Source organism: Athene cunicularia (assembly GCF_003259725.1).
Source record: "Athene cunicularia isolate RWA chromosome 2 unlocalized genomic scaffold, athCun1 chr2_part1, whole genome shotgun sequence".
Classification (NCBI taxonomy): Eukaryota; Metazoa; Chordata; class Aves; order Strigiformes; family Strigidae; genus Athene; species Athene cunicularia.
Genome location: NW_020799095.1, coordinates 53,533,517 through 53,551,752, shown reverse-complemented (window position 1 = coordinate 53,551,752; position 18,236 = coordinate 53,533,517). Strand labels below are relative to the sequence as shown.

At 37.9% G+C, this 18,236-nt stretch overlaps 1 long non-coding RNA gene across 1 annotated transcript; it reads right to left on the bottom strand.

The window, feature by feature from the left end:
- Positions 1–14,645: 14,645 nt before the first annotated feature.
- Positions 14,646–18,084, bottom strand: LOC113477226. Its single transcript, XR_003397860.1, has 3 exons — positions 17,633–18,084; positions 17,136–17,141; positions 14,646–14,656 (listed from the first exon to the last, which is right to left on the bottom strand). It is a non-coding gene; the product is annotated as an uncharacterized LOC113477226 (long non-coding RNA).
- Positions 18,085–18,236: the final 152 nt, after the last annotated feature.

Here is an 18,236-nt window from a genome sequence, read left to right as displayed (position 1 = left end):
CCAAAGAGGTACAGAAAAGTCTCTCCAAAAGGCACTGAAATATATCCAACTTTATGGAGGCTTCTGGTTTTGTGGTGTAGCAGGAGGTGGTGATGGTGGTGGAAAAGTGCCTACAGAGTACAGCTGGACATATAGGGCATGAAATCTTACGATATCCATAGAACATTAACAGTATTTACACTTTGTCTTGTAAATTGAAAATAAAATTTATTGGAAATAAAAGACACAGGCCTTTCCATTTACATCTGTGGAAAGCATACTTCCAGAGTAAACATTCATCATAACCAGGGTATATAAGCGATTACAGGACTGAAGGCAGACCTTAAATGTCCACACTGATTTACATTTTTTGGATTAAGTAATATGATAGTGATGTTATTCTATGTCATTAGGAATCTATTGCAAGACATTAGTGGTGAGATTTTTAATGAGTTTTCAACAGGATGAAAATAATCTCAAAACACATGCTTACAAATAACTTCTTTCTCTCAGTTGCTAATTGGATAAATAATTATAAATGCCCAATGATACAAATAGAGAAAAAATGAATTTGGGAAGGTGATAAAGGAGGAAGTGGTAGTGGACACGAGGAGCTCATGCTGTTTTCTTTGCTTGTATTGTGTAAGAACAAGAAACAAAAGTTTTTCTAAAATCTATGAAAGTATAGGGAAAGTCAGGAGGTCATGGCACAGTGCAATAATCCTGAGTCACTTGTTCCCAAAGGGCCTCTTGTTTTCGGCTATCATTAATTCTGATGTGGTATCACGATTCTGATTTAGTTCTCCAACATCACACAGATTTTGTCTTATTTTCCTATCAGTATCCGCTGGGATTGTATCTAAGCATTGTTAAAAGAGAAAGTATAGGGAAAAGTCACAGCCTTTAAAAACTATTACAAAATAATACCTGAAACACAATCTGGAGTGTAGCTCCTCAGAAATGGACTAGTTAATCAATATGGAATTCCAAGGACAGGTTGTGGTGGAAAGCTACTGGTGGGATAGCAGACATGTAACAACAAAAAAAACCCCAAACCCATAATATCACATGATAACTTCCATTTGCTTATTTGTCAACAAGTTTTACTAAATATAGCTCATTCTGTCCATGAGGAGAAACACTTGGAAATAGGTTGTTACTTGAAAACAAGATACGTCCTCCTGCTTTTTCTGTCATTATTATAGGGTATATTCTACACTTGGAGGCTCTGAAATATCTTATGTAGTGTTAGAAATCTTAACTACATGAATGCTCTATGACTTGTATGCATCCCTTACTAAAATCATATACATTCTCAAAGACACCTTTACACCTTGCACAAGATACTCAGATTTTACCTCTAGGGGAAAGTAACCTATAGAAACATGTTCTGTGGGAAAAGATAAAACATGGTCTAAAACATTGGCATGCATCCTTAGGAAAACACTGCATTTCAGAAAAAGACAACTTACTTCTCCTTAGTCAGAGAAAAGCACCAGACTAACCTACAGACATGATCTGAATCCTGGGGCAACACAGAAGAGTGGTCTCTAATTTAAATGTTAAGCCCATGAAATATACTTTATTACTCCTTTTTGACTATTTAGTTAATAAGATGCTATGCAGCATCTTCAGATTGACTTAACTCTGCTCCCAGGTATGTCTTGAAATGTAGAGATGCATGCTATGCTTCCACTCCCCAAGGAGCCCTTCCATTTTATCACTGACAAGGGTCTAAGTCTCTGACACCAAAGTTCAACAAGCACCTAAATAATGTGATGCTGCTAGGTTGAATGTAAATAGTATAAGTAAAATAGACTGGAAAACTAATAATATATAGTCTCCTTTCCAAAAATCTCTCTGATCATTGACTTCTGCCTCATTGAGACATTAAGGCTGACTATGCTCCTTCTTGTGAAAACAAATGAATTCCTTAAGATTACTTTTAACAGCATCTTTCTTCAAGATTTATTTTTCTTTTACACATGCATAAGAGGGACACCTCATCACAAAATAACACATCAAATTTTGCCTTGTTTGTTGTAGAAAAAAACAGCTCATGCTGCAGTAATACTGAAACAAAATACTCGGTTTTGCCTCATAAAGCAGAGGTGTGGGATGCAAAAAAATATGTTAATAAACTGCCCACAGATATTGCGTTATGTCCCTGGTGTTTAAACACTTTGCATGCATTCCTATTATTAACAAAACATAAACACATATATGTATTAGATAATTGTCCACACACATACACAAGACCATTGTAAAAAAAGAAACATTTTTCAGAAAATATTTCTCTAGGGCAGGTATCTCCTCTCCTTAATACTCCTAATACTGGAGGTTTTTAACAATGTCATTATTTAGTCATTAGAATCTTTGTGCCTTTGAATGTGCCTGAAGAAAATTATTTCAACTGAGAAAAGACAGGAGAAACCAAAGCATGCTTCCCAAGGAGAAGCAGACAAAATTTTAAAGCTACATCTAAATTAAGGATAATATTGTCACAACAGCTAAACCAATGCAGCAATCGAAGCTGATTTAAGTGTCCTATTATGTAAAATTGTACCCATTATAAAAGCAAAATCAAAGAGAGTTGCTAACATGATTAAGCTATGGTTCTGTAGAGTCAGAAAATAGTGATGCATGAGCAGTTTTCAAATTGTAACTAAACAGGCAGGATATATACATACACTATTGAACCGAATTTAAAGTATCTAGCACTAGAACTGTAGTGACATAGGTACGGATCACAAATGGCACCATGTATTCCTCAACAGAAGTTTGCAAACTTCGTTCTATGCACTATGCATCTGATGCAGCAAAACACTTGCTTCATTTCAAGTATGTGGTCATCTTCCCTGAGGTCAACAGACAACTCTCTTCACAAGTGCTTTTCTAAATCTGTCCTGGAGGATCATACCCTTGGATGAATGATGGATCCCCCTAAATTTCTTGCTAGTCAAGAAAATCTCTGTTCACTTTCATGGTAACTCAGTTATAAAATGGCCTAGTAATGAGGATGTAGTTTTAATTACATTGCCTGATCTCATACCTTTTGTCCTTTTTATCACTGTTATCTACACATGCTGTATAAATATGATAAAAAGCTTTTTCAGCTGCAAATCAGAAAGTAAAAATATAACTTCTATGGTAAATTGCTTGAAGTGAAATGGGTATCTGATCTAGAAAACGAAGCCCAACTTTAAAGTTAAAATTTTAAAATTTATTCAGTATTGGTGTAATTCAGCTTAATCTTAAAAAAGAAGAAATAGAAATACTACTGTGATTTTCCCAATACTTTGAATAACTACATAAAAATTGGCTCTACATAAAAATTAGCTTATAGCATATCATATGTTGACTGATCTGTGGATGGAGAAGATGCCTAATTAAGTTGATGAGTCTCACAAACACAGATCATTGAAAGTACAATCATAAAATCTATGTTTCAATTCTACTGCCATGATTTTAGACTGGATATTAGGAAATATTTCTTCAAGAACAGGTTGTTAGGCATTGCAATGGGCTGCCCAGGGCAGTGGTGGATTCCCTATCCCTGGAGGTGTTTAAGAGTCAGGTCAACATAGTGCTGAGGGATATGGTGTAGTTGAGAGCTGTCAATAATAGGTTAATGGTTGGACTGGATGATCTTCAAGGTCTTTCCCAACCTAGATGTGATTCTGTGATTCTAGATTAATTATTTCCTCTCTACATTTCTCAGTTCTACCCAGCCCTGCCCCTTTCTCAACTGTCCAGAGAATGAGTTTAAATGTAACTAAAAGGACAAGAAAGGGGTAGTAACTCCTTCTTAGAAACCCTCAGCAATTCTGTAAATGATATCTTCTAGACCCTACTAGATTCTTCAAAATTTGCTGAAAGTTTGGAGGATGAATTCACATTTGTTGCAGTCTTATTTAAGGACCAAGCCTTGACCATTCCTCAAGGCGATCTGCTCTGTGTAGTCATGGTCCTCAAATAATATTATGAATCTACATAGCATATTACTCTGGAAAATACTCTAGAATGAAGACAGTGATACTATGTTTCTCTTTCTAATTCTGAAAAACTGGACATCCACAAAAAATATGTGTCAGACACAGAGTAGCTGACAGGGGCACAGCTAAATGAAGCTGAACATTATGAGATGCATAAAAATTAAGCTTATAATTTGATCAATTTTGTCTTTCATCTTTGATGCACTTAAAGGTTTTATTTTCATCCTCAGTGTACAGCATCTATAAAATCCAGTCAACATCAAAACAAACTACTTGTCATTAAATATTAAATTTCTTAAGGGGTAAATGTGTAAGTCTTTAATTTCTTTTTTAGTTCTTTTTCAGCCAAAGCTGGCACTACTGGAGAAGATTCAGAACCCATAAATCCCAGTGAAACTAATGAAAGTCAAACTTGAGAAAGGACTGTTTAAGTAAAGCCCTGAGGATGCAATTACATGAGTATTTACATGAAACAACATACTGTTATTCATAATGAACTGGGTTTTGCACCAGAAGAAAATAACAGAATCACAGAATCATAGAACCATAACATGGTTTGAGTTGGAAGGGATCTTTAAAGATCATCTAGTTCCAACCCCCTCTGCCATGGGCAGAGATATCTTTCATTAGATCATGTTCCTCAAAGCCCCATGCAACCTGTCCTTGAACACTTCCAGGGAGGGGCCATCTACAATTTCTACAACTGCGCAACCTGTTCCAATGTGTCATCACCCTCACTGTAAAAAAATCCTTCCTTATGCCCAATCTGAATCTACCCTCTTTCAGTTTAAAACAGCAGTTCCTTGTCCTGTCATTACAGACCTTGGTAAAAAGTCTTTCTCTGTCTTTCTTGTAAGCCTCCTTTATATATTGAAAGGCTACATAATAATAAATAGTAAATAATCATGTTAGCTCCACCCAGGTATTCCACTGTCTCTCAACTACTTCTTGCCAAGGAGTCTTCAGTTTTGCCTGTTGAATAGTCTCTGTCCCCAAAGCTGCTGGAAGAACTCCAACCCCACTATCTTGCAGATTGACAAGAAGCACTCTCCAGCACCAAGGCTCCTTGAGCACATGCAGAGTCCCAGAAGTCTCTCTGGAGACTTTTTTGTTCTGACTCACCATTTCCATGCAAGAAGTATATGCCTAGTTCACACTCTGACTCTACCATCTGATAGATGGGAACATCAGAAGAATGAAAAGACTTCTTCACATCTAGTCTTACAGTAATGGGCTGCAAGAAACAGGCTATAAGGAAAACCAATACCAAAAGTGATTGCTGTATAAACCCAGCTATCTTCTGTGTAATGTACAGTCCCTTATAGTGATATCTTGTTTACAACCGATTCTTTGAGGATTTAGGCTTTGACTTTGTTTGGAAAATGGTTAACCTAGTTTGCACACTTCTTACCCTATGGACACCACTTAAATTATAATTAGTTTTGTTGATTTTTAAATCTCTAATTGTAATCACTTAACATTTTCCTTCTTTTTAACATCAAATGAACATTTGATGCATCAAAACTTTTACTCAAACAGTATTACAAACATCACTTCCTCTGCAGTCAGCCTCATCATGCGCCTGCCAACCCACCTGGGAAAGTACACTAAACATTTTCAGAACTTTTTGAAGTTTAAAACATTTTAAATATCATAAAAAGCAGCCTATTCATTAAACAGTATTGACTGCATATATGTTGTGTTAAACTTATGTTCCCCAGTGCATTGGTAGTTTTTGACAAATACTACATGTAGCTTAAATACACTCTTGCCATAGACTCTGCTTAGCATTGTGTTATGTAGATATGTCCAGTGAGCCATAAAGAGATTTCTATTGTCTCATTAGGTAAGTTCAGGCTTGCAGCTTTCTGGACATGGCATTCTGTGGTGAGCTTCCTGAAATATCATCTCTGTTAGCATACTTTGGCAGCTGACTATCTGGATACCTTTGACTTAGCCATTACACATTTGCTTTTAATTCACTAGGACCTTGCTAATATTTCTGTCAGAAGCTCAGACATCAATAATATTGCTTTTTTTTTTTTCTTTTCTTTTTTTCTTCCTACAGTAAGGGACTGCAGGTCTATCCCCTTGTATAACAGGGATGCATTTGATTTATTCTGAATATCACGCCAATGGAGTCTAGCATCATTTTCTCAATATATGATAGCTGAGGTGGACAGTCTTGTAAACAAGGCTGGCATGGCAGACAGAGTAGCCTTTTAAGAACAATTTTTGAAGCAGTTTGTCAGAAATGAATAAGAGGAAGGTGCAGGCTGTTATTACAGCTGTATTAACATGATGAGAGATTGAAAAATCTTAATGATATACTGATGGTTTAATAATTTTGTTACTGGTCAGCAATTCCCCAAGGATCCAATTTAGTACAAGCAACACAGAGATATTATCATCTGAAGGCACCTCTGTAACTCTCTAAGTGTCTAATAAACATACTGTATCCAGAAAGAGAGGATATAGCTCACGAATTGCAGGCCATCAATTGCCACAGACAGTAAAGAGCACATGATGTATTGTTTTCATAGCATATCTTTTAGAAAACACGACTTTTAACAAAATATGAGTTCAATATTATTTTACCTCATACAATCTCATATAAAGATATAGCCAGGCCCAGGTTAAGCAAGCAGTTACCAAATGAAACAGAAGTATAGTTTTAAAATAAATCAGACTCAATTCATGGAATTAGGTAAGAGCCTGAACACAACACAATGAACACTTATATTATAAATTCTAACCTTAAACTTCGGTGTACACATCTCCATGGTTTTCAAAACTCTCATAACCTTCATTTGTAAAAGATCTTCCAGTCAGGTAGACTTAAAGAAAAGACCCATAGTTCCTTCTGAATACCTGTTAATGTGATATAGCAACATGGTTCATATTGTTAAAATGCAGTCACAGTGTTTGTATATCATAGCTGAAAACACCTCTCTGCAGTGCTGGGTCATGAGAGGATTTGGACCAGGCCACAGTATTTCAATTTGTGAGAGGCCTTAATTCCATGTATTTCTGCAAAACTAGTACCATTGGTATTCCCAGCACAGAAGTGAGACTTCTCCAAAAGTCCTTGGAACACCAATGATTTCAGTACTATGTGGAGGAGGAGATGAGTACTAAGGCTCTCCTGCCTTCCCATCCCTTGGTAGACAAACCTCACCTGTACACCTTACACACATTACAGAAAAGCAGAGACAGATATCAGGTTTTCTGCAAGCTCTCTTCATGCATTTTAAATGAAGAAGTCATTGAATAAATATAGAAAGACTTTGCTGAAAAGCCACCAGAACCAAATGCTTTTTTCTGCAGGAGATGGTTCCCACCACTGGCTGCAACGACACCTCCTGTCCCGATGACTTTCCAATTCTCTTTTGCCATAACCTTGGCGGAACAAAAATCTTACTACTCAAGCTAGACTCAAAACACTCACTATGCCATACAAAAGTGCAGCAATCTCCCCAACAAACCTGACACATTGCTCCTCTCTGGCCTTGCTTTTGAGTGAAAGTGCTACTATTTCATTCCAAATTTACAGAGATGCATTAGGGATGCTCCAATCAGATCTGCCAGCTGGAGCCCTTTAGGTACAGCACTGTCTTATTTCCAGAACCAGAATCACAGAATCATCTAGGTTGGAAAAGACCTTGAAGATCATCTAGTCCAACTATTAACCTAACACTGACAGTTCCCAACTACACCATATCCCTCAGCGTTGTGTCAACCCGACTCTTAAACACCTCTGGGTATGGGGACTCCACCACCTCCCTGGGCAGCCCATTCCAACACTTAACAACCCATTCTGTAAAGAAATGCTTCCTAATATCCAGTCTAAACCTTCCCTGGCACAACTTGAGGCCATTCCCTCTTGTCCTGTCGCTTGTTACTTGGTTAAAGAGGCTCATCCCCAGCTTTCTGCAACCTCCTTTCAGGGAGCTGTAGAGGGCGATGAGGTCTCCCCTCAGCCTCCTCTTCTCCAGACTAAACCCCCCCAGTTCCCTCAGCCGCTCCCCGTACGACCTGTGCTCTAGACACTGCACCAGCTTCGTTGCCCTTCTCTGGACACGCTCGAGTCATTCAATGTCCTTTTTGTAGGGAGGGGCCCAAAACTGAACACAGGAATAAAGATGCATCCCCAATGGGTACAAGAAAGAGCTAGGCTTGAAGAAGACTGACAAGACTTCTGAGGACAGCCAGAATGAGTTCGAAGGAATCCAGCTGACGAAAAGGTAGGTGCTGACAAGATGAATAGGAAATTTTGGTAACTTCATTATATAACTTAGGCACTGAGATTATACCTAAGAGTTCCAAGTACATTTGAAAATGTTAGTTAGAGAATTCCAGCCTTTGATGGCTCAATTCAGTTAGAATTTCCCCTGAATTATATTGTTACACCATAGGTATCACTATGGGGACAGCATCCTCATGTATGTGCTTTCAAAAATTACCAGGTGTTTCTCTGTGTACTTCTACTTTGTTCAGAGCCTGAAATTTCCTATTTCTTTCTCTTTTGTCAGGAAATACACTGAAAGAATTCAGGTTCAAACAGACCTAGGAAATTGTTAGTGGGTAGCAATACAGCAATACACTACTAGTAATATCCTGTCTCAATAGATATACATTGCCTGCATATATTTAAATGTTTATGAATGCACACACAGTTACAACACTTACATAATTAACAGTGTCGTTGTGCTAGGTTTTTTTTAATAATTTTTGTCATGATGCCACTAAGTGACTAATTAATTAGTCATAAGTACTCTGTTCCCTCTAGATATTATTCTTTATTAAGACAGTTGTCTGTCTGAGAAGGCATGAACCACATGTATTTGGTCATTATATGATAGTTGACATGGAAGGACAAAACTGAACTAGAATTCTAGAGGGTAAGGCTTCTGCCTTGTTCATTAATTTAGGATGTAATCTGGGGCCAGTCAATTATATTATCTGTGCTCAAGTTTCCTATCTGCAAAGCCAAGCTAATAACACTGGCAAAAAAACTGTCAGAGTGCCAATTCCTGTTAGCCATAGTGAGTTCTAGGACCTGAAAAGCCAACTATCAACCATGAATCTAAAATATGCAACTAATTATGGTTTCAGTAATACCATCAACAGTATATAAACACTACAGTTAGGTCACACAAATAATAGCTAACATGTTACAAAATCCCAAAAGCTGTATTCAGTATAATTCTTATTTCAGATAAACAGGGATCGAGCATAGAAGATCAAAGCCACACAGTAATGCATTGATTTTAGGTAGTCAGAAACAGTGATAAAACAGAAGCCCACAAGTAGAGCAAGATTTGAGACAGCAAGAGCTTAAGTAAGGGTATAGTGACTGATTGCTTTAATTTCTGCTGACATGTTAGCTCCATGATGTAAGCAAGAAAAAATAAAGAAAAAACTTATCTTTGAGATAAGCATTTAGTTAATCATGAAAGCATAACCAGAAGGGATTGGTCTAATTTGAGGATAATAGAAACCAAATTAATATCTCTTTTATGTTGAACTTTCTTACTGTAGTTTCATAAGTTCATAAAAAGCTCTGTTTAAGCATTGTCTTAACATAACAGTGATTAGTATGGAATCCAGAAAGCATAAAAATGTAAACATGTGCTGCCCAGTTTGTAAGCACATTAGCTCTTTTAGCCACATTATACATGTGCTAATGTTATGACTGTTATTCACAGGCATCACTTTATGGTCATAACAGGTGATGCATCACATTAATCATATACTTCTCTTTTCATCCTGTTATTCTTTCTCTATTACTCACAACTTACCAAACTATGTATAGCTAGGAAAGCTTCCTTCTGCAAAATTACATATCCAGGAGTTCAAGAACCTAATCAATTTATACTTTCTCTATAATCTATTTTTAATGGATAAAACCCCCCCCAAATCTCATTTTCCAGTGAATGTATCATGAAAAAGGAAAAAGACAAGACATTGGAGATTACTTGGATTTTTCCCCCCCACAAAAATGTAGAAATTTTCAGTGCAGATATCTTAATATTAAGAAGATTTTAGAATTTTAAAAATAGCTTATTTTAGAAATTTCTTGCAAAACAAATTTACTGTGGGGAAAAGGTAGTTAGGTAGAAAGCAGTTGCTACAGTATGTTGGGTTTTGGCCCAGTCACCCTACATTTAGGAAAATTTAAGAGAACTTAATTAACAACCTAGAGTAATTTTCAGGGCCCTTCCTTCTTTGACAATGCATAAATACAGAGTATTTTCTGAAAATAGACAGTACTCTTACATTTGCGATCTCCCAGGCTGGAACACATGTTCTCTTCTGCACACTACAGTTGTACTGTAATGCTGTATGACAGTTGAACCTCAAAGAAGTTAGAGATTTGGTTCAGATAAATTCAGATGTAATGCTGAAAAGTCATACTTCTCTGATCCAGACATCAGGTTGATAATGTATTTCCTTCATGAGATTTACATGTCCTGGGTTTAAATCGTTCATAAATTTCTGCTAATGCATTTCCCACAGTCCATGCAGAGACATGCAGCTAAAATGATTTTGACACTACACAGTTCAGGTACAGTGTTCTGGAGCTGTACACAAACTCTCCTTTGAGAAATCTGAAAAGCACCTGTTGAACCTCAGTATGAAAGGTCTTACCCTCCCAGAAGGCAGAAATGTAATTTTAATGAGCTCTTAGTTCAAACTGAATATGACACAAAATGATTTTCAACTGCAATTATTCAAAATTGTCAGGTTGTGAAAGGATGAAAAGAAATTTACTCTTTAGAACTACCAATCAGGCCAGTTTTGAGGTTAAGTCTCCTGGGAAATTTGAGAAGTAATTCAGCTTCCAAAAGCATTTATACCTGCCTTCCTTTGAACTAAGTATTTTCTAAATAGCACAGGAGTGTTATTGTCCACTGGGGAGCATGCTAAGATTGTCTAATTAATTTCTCTAGTAACCTAAACTAGATCTGGGTCCTTAGAGATGCAAGCAAATCAAAGTCAAACAATGTGATCTCTCTCTCTCTCTGCCTTCTCTTTTAGAGAAATTATTTAAATTATGAGAGACTATTTTAGGTCACTGATGGAAAGCTAAATTTGATCTTCACAGTTAAGAATTCTTCTGTTAATCCCCTCTACAAGGCATGTTTTTAGCTTGTCTTAATTAAAAAAAAAAAAAAAAAAAAAAAAAAAAAAAAAAAAAAAGAGACTAACTTATGCAAATGTTCTGCAGTCTGAGTTTGGTACAGATTTTGCTGGTTTTGCTGGTTAACTAAATATAGCAAGTGGCTAAATTTGTAAAACAAAACAAAACAAAAAAGTGTTAAACTTTTTAACCACCCAGTTATCCTTTTTTAATGCTAAAAGTAAAAATTTATCATAAATGAGCATGAAATTTGCTTTCATCTGGAATACAGTATTGTTGTTTGGAAACACAGTCAAGTTTTTTTTAATTTCAGTGTGATGCACTGATCTGTATGAAATTCAGAAAAACAAAATTCATATTAAGACACTCTAGCTTTTTTGTAGCTCAAAACCCATCATGTTTTTGCTAAAGCCTAGTCACACATTAAAAAAAAAAAAATAAAAATTGTACGAGACACTGCCTAAAGAGTTCCAAACTCATACGCCAAAATACAGGCTTTTCCAGTCTAATAATTTCAGATCCTTTGCAGTTCTCCACAGCTGTTTCCATAGGCCCCTGTGTTGTCCCAGGCAGGTCTACCACCTGTCTGATTTGCCCAGATTAGGATCGGAGATATGCTATATATATTTCCTAGGAAGAGGGGCATATCCATCAAGTGATGAAGATGGAGAGCTAACAAGATCACCATTGTATACAGCAGTGCATAGGCAGCCAAGCTGCTTCTCAATCAGCTGCTGAAGATGATAACTTACCTTGAAAATCAGCTAAATATTTTTATTTTCACACAATTGCAATTCTATTTAATTTTACATTAGCACAGAAATGGGGGAAATAGGAAAACTGCAATAAAAACTTACTTTAGAAGAATCTTCTGAATGAACTTCCAAGAGGCAGTCCTGAAGGGTAGAGGAGTACAGGAAGGCTGGACATTCTTCAAGAATGAAACCTGAAAGGCGCAGGAGGAGGCCATCCCTATGTTCCAAAAGACAAGTCCACAGGGAAGAAGGCTGACCTGGCGGAACAGAGAGCTTTGGCTGGAACATAAGAAAAAATGGAGAGTTCGTGGCCCTTGGAAGAAGGGGCAGGCAATTCTTCAGAAGGACTACAAGGATGTCATGAGCTGTGCAGGGAGAAAATTACAAGGGCCAAAGCCCAGGTACAACTTAACCTGGCTACAGATGTAAAAGACAATGAAAAATGTTTATGTATATACATTCATGGCCTTTTCCTCATCTACTAAGCATGTCATCTTGTCATAGAAGGAGATAAGGTTAGTTATAGAAGGAGATAAGGTTAGTTATAGAAGGAGATAAGGTTAGTCATACAAGACCTGCCTCTCATAAACTCATCCTGACTGAATGTGATCACAGGTTTTCCTGTATGTGCTATGATCTGAAGCCAGTAACTCGTGCTTCTTCCACTAAGTTGAGTGGGAGCGTTGATCTGCTTGAGGTTAGAAAGGCTCTACAGAGGAATCTGGACAGGCTTAATCGATAGGACAAGGCCACGTGTATGAAATTCAACAAGGCTCAGTGCTGGTTCTTGCACTGGGTCCTAACAACCCCATGCAATGCTACAGGCTTGGGGAACAGTGACTGGAAAGCTGCCTGGTGGAAAGGTGTTGATTGACATCTGGCTGAATGTGAGCCAGCAGCGTGCCCAGGTGGCCAAGAATCTCAATAGCATCCTGGCTTGTATCAGATATGGTGTGGGCAGCAGAAGAAGGCAAGTGATTGTCTCCCCATACTCAGCACTGGTGAGGCCACACCTTGAATACTGTGTTCAGTTTTGGACCCCTCACTACAAGAAAGACATTGAGGTGCTGAAGCACATCCAAAGAAGGGCAATGAAGCCGGTGAAGGGTCTAGAGTGTAAGTCTTATGAGGAGCATCTGAGGGAACTGGAGTTGTTCAGTCTGGAGATAAGGAGGCTTAAGGGAGACCTTATCACTCTCTAAAACTACCTGAAAGGAGGTTGTAGCGAGGTGGGTGTTGGTATCTTTTCCCAAGTAGCAAGTAATAGGACAAAAGGAAACAGCCTCAAGTTGTTTCAGGAGAGATTTAGATTGGATATTATGAAAAACTTCTTCACTGAAAGAATGGGTTATTGAGTGTTGGAAGAGGCTGCCCAGGGAAGTGGTTGAGTCACCATCCCCGGAGATATTTAAAAGATATGTAGACATGATGCTTAGGGACATGGTTTACTGGTGGGCGTAACAGTATTAGGTTAATGGTTGGGCTTGATGATCTCAAGGATCTTTTGCAACCTAAACAATTTTACGAGTCTATAATTCTAAGATTATAAAGTGCATTTAAGTGTGATGAAAATAATATGCAAAAGTATCTCTTAGGAATTTTCAGGTTCCCATTACAAAAAGGGAACATCCCTAAATCATTGAAGGTGTCAGACAGTACTAATCAAGAGCTCTATCCCAGGAACAACCATTGCTTTTCACTGTCACTGCTTCTGTAGCAGCAAGAATAACAGGGGCCTTGCTCAGTTTTTACAGTCAGTGATGATGCAGCTATTCCCCCCCTCTAAGAGAGATGACTAGAAACACGTTGCAAACCAACACCTGTCTGCCATCTATTTTTTGCAGATTATATTATCATCCTTCTCACCACACTTTCTGGACAAATGGATAAGCAATATAAATAGCATTTATCACAGGGATTTTGAATGGTTTTTCTCCCTAGCCAGTATGCAAAGAATCTTATGCATGCAAAATTAGTTACCGTATGTTTGCACTTCTATATGTATATTCCTGTTACAAGATACAAAATTAGATCCACTAGCTTTGTTCTCAGCAAAAAATATAATGGAGTTACTGGTGACTCTCAGGTCCTGGGAGGAATTAATTTCCCAAACTTGGTCCCTGCCCCAGCCAAGCTCTACCAGCAGCATGGGGGACCTGTCTTGCTGCATGCCTACATCATATAAACTAGGAAACAGCAACATATTTGTTACCCAAGAATGCAAACAAGACTGAAATTACAGTTGCACAAGAATTTCGTCAGTAATCTAAAAATAGCCATTCTGGATCAGACTAAGGAACTCTTTTAGACACCCTATGTCTGATGGCCCTGATGATATTCTTAGGAGAAAGAAAAACAAAAAACAAAAAACAAAACCAAAATCAAGATGTGAAAACAAAGCAAGCATAGAGCAACCTTTTTCCTCTACTTTCCCAGCATTCATTAATCAATGGATTGGAAACCTCTGAACCAGATTGATACTGGGACCCTTGTTTCTCATGAAGAAGAATTTGAAGAATTTAATCTTCTAAGAGCTTGTATGTTCTTTCTTCAACTCATTGATAATTTTGGTCTCATGATGAATGAACTCCATAAATAAATTCTTATACAGCTTGCATGGAAAAGTTGCCTTCCCTCTGTCTCAAAATTTATGAGAATTCTCTCAAAGTATCCTATTTCCTGTGATATGCAGGAAATTATAAAAAATCATTCCCTCTTTAATTTGTCAAAGCTATTCAAGATCTTTGTCCTTCCTCAGCTGTTTCTTTTCCAAAGCAAGAGTTCTAATTTAATTCATTTTCACTGGTAAAGATACTGATTTTGATCTCAGTTTGTCCTGACCACCCTCCATTGCTTTTATTTTTCCTTCAGCTAATATATGTGATTTAAGACAATTGACCAAAATGGCACCAAGTGTTTAAGTAGTAGATCATGATAAATCTACAGAAAAGGATGGTATTTCCTTTTTTTTAACCTTAATTACTCAACAAAGGTATTTTCACATCTAGCTAAAATTTTCTGTGATTTAAAAATCTCTCCTGAGTAGTAACTAACCTAGAAACATTTCCACATATTTTTGTTAGTATTTTCTTCTATGTATATAACTATGCATTTACCATGAGTTGCTAAAATAGAGGTGCACATCACCTCTGGAGATGCTTTGCCTCCAGCTGCCTATTTGGAAGGATACAGAGCTCCCGAATGTCATGTGGAAAATGTACCAGCTGCATGTGGATATCACACACAAGGGAGCCTCAAATGGCAACTATCCATGTTTTGGAAACTGAACTGAGTCATTACTACCATGCAATCCTGCTGCTGCTCCTCATACTTGGTTTCAGCTGTGACTAAATAACTGTGTAATGTCAGCAAGACTTGTTTCCTGACTGCTCAGCTCCCTTTAGACTGACCAACACAAGTCCCAGAGTGGATCGGCCATATGGGAGTCCACTCCCTGTCTGCCTTGCTCCTGGCTGGGGCAGTGGGACAGGCTCTGGCTGCCAGACCCTGCCCTGCTGTGCTCCTGGGTCCTGGAGCCCCCAGATCCCTCACAGCACCTTGACACATGCAGTTAGGAGGGAAATAGACTGTGCAACTTCTTTCAGATGTCTCAGTCACTCTGCAACTCATTTTCATTTGCTTGTGGCTTTTCCCTAGTCATCATCTAAAGCATCAGCTTGCCCTTCCAGAAAGCAAAAGTGTTAGTAGTTCTAACATATATCATCGTAGAGGAAAAAAGAGAAACACATTAGACTCACACATTTGATGGATATCTTATGAATAAAAAGCTGTCATCACGCCCTCTTATAATTACATTTTTAGCTGCTCATGTTCTGTACAGTAATGTCAACAGATGGCTTGCTAACAGCACAGCTTGTTCAGGTTGTTGTGTTGGTGACAATCAGGTCAAAACCTCATCTTTTGTTCTTCAGTTTTGCAAGTGTCCCTCAAGACTTTCTAGCTGATTTGAAAAGGCATTTGGTTTGCTTATTGGAAACCTATAGACCTACACCTGCAATCCTACACCTGCAGGATTTCATCTAGAAAAATGTGTGTGCTTCTGGTGAGTTTAAAATGTAAAGGTGATCTAATGCAAAGATTTCCCTCACCTCAACAGTGAAAATGCAGAAATCAAACACTCCATGATATTATACATCTTCTTTCAACAGATTCCTGAACATGCATTTTAATATAGTGAACAAGGAAACACAGACAGTATCTAAAGATAAGGATGCATAAGGCTGAGGTGATATTCTTGCAGGGATGTTTCACCTACTACAAACAATATAGATCTTTCTGTGAGAATTAAAGCTTTTAAAAACAAAACCCAAATATAACTGAAGGACTAAATATCATCTCACAAATCGCATTTATTCCAGTATTGTGATGTAATCTGAAATATTTACAACCAAATTCAAATGTAATCAGCTATACTATTCTCTTTTTTTTTTCCAAAATATGCCAGCAAATACATTCTAGTGTCAGTGCACAGTAAAAAATTTCCTGATATGTTCCTAGAATTTCTCTCCCTTGTTCATTACACAAAGTACTCCATATTGCTTCATTTTTGAGTAGTTGTCTAAGATCAGCTGAACCACTGAAGAACATGAAAACAGACTTCAGAGTATCCAGATTCAGATTGCTGTCCTATTTTACCAGGCCAAAAGGGGATGCAGTATAGAAGGCACAGTCTTTGGAGGGTATTGGGAGAGTTACCACTGAGAGTGGTCTGAGCCTTTTATTTGGGTTTCGAAAGGACTAAACAATGAAAATGGAGACTATTAAAAGTGATTAATCAAACTAACATTACCATATCAATCATACCAATATGCAACAACAGTATTTCGTTTTTACATAGCCCTACCATATGGTTTCAAAGCACATCACAAAGTCAGTCTCATGTTGCTCTCCAACAAATTGAGAAACCGAAGAAATTTGGGTTACAAGGCACCTGTCTAATAGCAGGATCAATAACAAACTCATATTTTATGAATAATATGACAGGGAACTACACCCTAAGGCACTCTTCCCCATGGACAGGGAAGACACACCTTGAAATCTCACAGGTTTCCAGGTAAATTTGTGCTACTACATATATATTAAAGATTTAATGTATACATAATAACTTCATGTTAAAGTTCCTTTCTGGTTATCTATAAGTCTAAAAACAAGAAATGTCACCAAAAGGCAAAATCTCAGATACCCATACAGGGGTCATGGTGCCAGAAAGGAAGAGCAGTGTAAAAGGAATGAGGACAATACTGAAATCTTGACATGCTAGATAAACTGTCTGGAAAAAAATACACAAAAATTCAGTAAGGACAGGAAAAAGATTACACAGAAATCACAACAGCAAAAGAGATGCTACTACTCAAGAAGTTCTTTCCTTCCTTCTGGCTGGAATGAAGTTGTCCTCTTGTTGCTCATGTGTTAATTTCCAAGTGATTTCTATTTTAACTGATTTCAGTACGAGGAGGGGACAACCACAACACACTGACCTATTTGACCCTGAATATAATGGGATGTTTCCCCGACATCACCGTGGCTGAGATCTGAAAAGTGATTTCTGTTGATTCCTTGGATATGGCTTAAAGAACCTTGCAGACTTTCAAAGTTTCCACCTGCCAATCATGCATGTGGGGTCTCAGGCTGGATGCAGTGCTGACCTGATGCTCACTCTCAACCCTATTTCTCTTTGTACTAATCAGATTCCTGTTTTCCTTTTCCCTGGGTTTTGGTCTTTGGTAAAGCAGCTGGACATGCTGCGACTTGACAGGCTGTTCTTGAGCCAGTATACATTGGCGAAACTAGGTGAGTTGACTGCAGACAGCAGCACTCTGCTGATATCTAGCACCGACGACACAACATTGTAATTTACACGCCAGCTGGGAAAGCTGTTTTAGCCAGGATTTATTATTCACAGAAAACATATTTTTAAACATTAAAATATTGTGTTCCATGTAGAGCAGATCTTCTATCCTTGGCCTGAAGGCTTCTTTGAGTTTCCTGGGGCAGGGGTGGAGACCAAAAGCAATTGTAAATTTAACCTATACTATTTTGGAGAAAGGTTTTCATGACAATTGTGTCTGGCTTTTTCTGAGGGTTTCTAATTTCCTACTCCTCTACTCCCTTTGACTAGTGTTAAATCTTTTGACTTGTATCAAGTCTTTGAAAGAAAAGAAATGTTTGCTGCAGGCCATGACAGAGGTAGACTGGTAAGACGTGGCAGGGGCGTTCCCCTCTCTGTTCCATGCCCTTTGCCCAGTGCTAAATGCACTTGTAGAGTCACCTCAGGTGACCAGAATGGGGAAGGAGAGGCCTGTGTGATACTAAGTGGGAAGCCAGAGGTGACTGGGAATGAGC